The sequence below is a fragment of the Buceros rhinoceros genome, unplaced genomic scaffold, assembly GCF_000710305.1.
Source record: "Buceros rhinoceros silvestris isolate BGI_N320 unplaced genomic scaffold, ASM71030v1 scaffold22416, whole genome shotgun sequence".
Taxonomy (NCBI): Eukaryota; Metazoa; Chordata; class Aves; order Bucerotiformes; family Bucerotidae; genus Buceros; species Buceros rhinoceros.
In genome coordinates, this window is record NW_010416187.1 from 6,730 (window position 1) to 9,353 (window position 2,624).

A 2,624-nucleotide genomic window follows, 5' to 3' on the forward strand; every position below is an offset into this window, starting at 1 on the left:
GGTCTTGGTCCGGAGCGGCCCGCGGGGCAGATGCCCGTGGGCCGTGCGTGCCAGCCGCCTCGGCCCTTGGTCCCCAGTGCTGTCACAGCCCTGGGCATGGGGACTGAGGGGCTGGGGACCCAGCTGGTGGGCAGCCGGAGGTGGGAGTGGGAGGAGCACCTCTGGAGAGCATCATCTCTGCATCCCTGCTCGGACGCCTAAAATCTCTCTCGGAGTGGAAAATCTGACCTTGTATTTTTGCTTTCAGGTCCCTGATGAACTGTTGTGGGTTTGAGGCAGGGCAGGTCCGGAGGCCGTTGGGAAATGGCGCTTGTTTTGCATGAGCTTTAAAAAAACCCATATGCGATTTATTTTCCCCCATCTACCCACATTTTCTTAAAAAACCCTTTTTTTCACCTATACTTAGACAGACAACGTCAAATCTAATCTTAATTTTTTTTTTACTAGCACCAGCTGGTTTTTGGTTTTTTTTTTTAAGAAAAGCTACAATTTCAAGCTCAGAGGAAGGAGGAGAAAACCCATGGAAAGACTCATTTTCCCTGAGCAGCAGGTTTGGGCAGGTTTGAGCTCATCTCCCCAGTGCCTGCGGCTCGTCCCTGTTTTGGCTCCCGAGAAGAAGCCGCGTGTCCCCTGTTGCCTGCACTGAAACGCTGCGGGCAGCCCCTGGCCGAGGGGGTGCACTGGCCCCCGAGAGCCCAGCGAAGCCACCCAGGTCGTTAATCCTGGGAGGACTGAGGAAAACACTTGCTGGAGAAGCCGAGTACAAGTTCGCTGGCTCGAAGGGAAATGGTCCTGTGGAATCAGAGGGTCTCAATTATTCATGTTTTCCAGAATCACATTATTTCTTCCAGGGCCTGTTTTATAAATGCTGCTGCTATTTCTGATGGTAAATAACAATTTTGCATTATTTATGAACAGATTTTTACAACTGCTGATATTACAGCTGCTGCCAAAGCGCTGGGAAAATTATTATTGCTGTTTGTTGTTGTTTCTTTCTTACAATGCAGCCTGCTTGTTCTTCGCATGCTGCTGCTGATGATGGTGAGGATGATGATGTGCCCATCACCGGGCGACAGCCAAGCACCCTGTAAGCGAGAAGAGGGTGCAGATGCCAGCGGTGACTTGGGTTGCCATCAACCTCATGGCTGGGGCTTTGATGTGCCCATCACCGGGCGACAGCCAAGCACCCTGTAAGCGAGAAGAGGGTGCAGATGCCAGCGGTGACTTGGGTTGCCATCAACCTCATGGCTGGTGCTTGGCTCTGAGATGAGCCGGGGCGGTTGTGGGACAGGACCCCGGGTTGTGGTTCAATTCGAAGAGGAGGGTGGGATGATTATCACCCTGCGCCAGCGTGGAGAGGTCTGTGGGACACACGTACTGTCTCTCCATCCACCACCATCAGCCGTGCCAGGTGCTGGGGTGAGCTCTGCTCTCCTCCTCACCCCATGGTGAGACTCATCCTCAGGTAGCTCAGGGATGCAAGATCAATTCACAAGCAGGTTTCAGAGCCTCTCCGCTGCCTGACACAGGCCAGCTTGCTGCTGGCCTAAGTTCTGACAGGAGTCTGCTGTCATTAGCAGCTCCTGGCTAAAGGGGTTTAAACATGAGCCCTGCCCGCGGCTGTCCTGCTGGAGGGTCTCTGGAGGTGGGAGGGAGCATGGCACGAGCTGCTCGTCCATCATGTGCTTGCAGGTATCAGCAGGAGAAGCTGGTGGCAAAGTCCCAGGCTTTAGGTGCTGGGGTAGTTGCTTGCAGGAGCTCCTCCACCCCGGAGGTAGGATGTGCTCCGGAGCTTCTGCTCATCATCTGTTTCAGATCACACCCTCCAGAGAAAAACATTATCCCACTCCAATCCCATCATATTTTAGGAGTTCAGTCCCTTGCAGATCCACTTCTTTCTTCTCCAGTCTGGAGGCAGTTAGTGGAGGCAGTCTGAGACGTGTTTGCCAATGGGACGCTTGTATTTGTCGAATCACAGGCTGGTTTGGGGTGAAGGGACCTCTCAAGCTCACCCAGTCCCACCCCTGCAGGGAGCAGGGACATCTGCACCCAGAGCAGGGGGCTCAGAGACCCAAGGGCCAACCTGACCTGGGATGGTGCCAGGGATGGGGCTACTCCCCCCTCTCGGGGCAACCTGGGCCAGGGTCTCACCACCCTGTAAATGGCTGCAGACAGAAGAAGCTCTGGCCCAGCTTCACCCCAGCACTGGCAGCAGTCTGGGGGAGAGAAATCCCAACAAAATCCTCTGGGGCCAGCAGGAACGAGATGTTTGGCCAGTGCTTGGGAGAAAATGTCTGTCATGATGTTGTGTTAAAGGGGGTTGGAGCTTTCTGAACGCTTCCCTCGTAGCGGCTTCTGCTCCATTCCACCCAGCTCTGGTATCGCTGCTCTTCGGGGAATGTGGGGCTGGGGGAGGTGGCCCGTGGCCAGGCATCAGCCGTGAGACACAGGTGATGTTCCAAAGGCCACTGGTTGCAGTTCATCATGTGGCTTTTCAGCTGCTGCCTCTGTCTGTCACCTGCTTCGGTCTCGTGCCTTCGTGTCGTGCCATTATGCAGCAGATGGATTGAGGCACCAAGAGCGGGAGCTGCCCCGAGACCCCGGCTGCTCCCGGGCAGCCACCA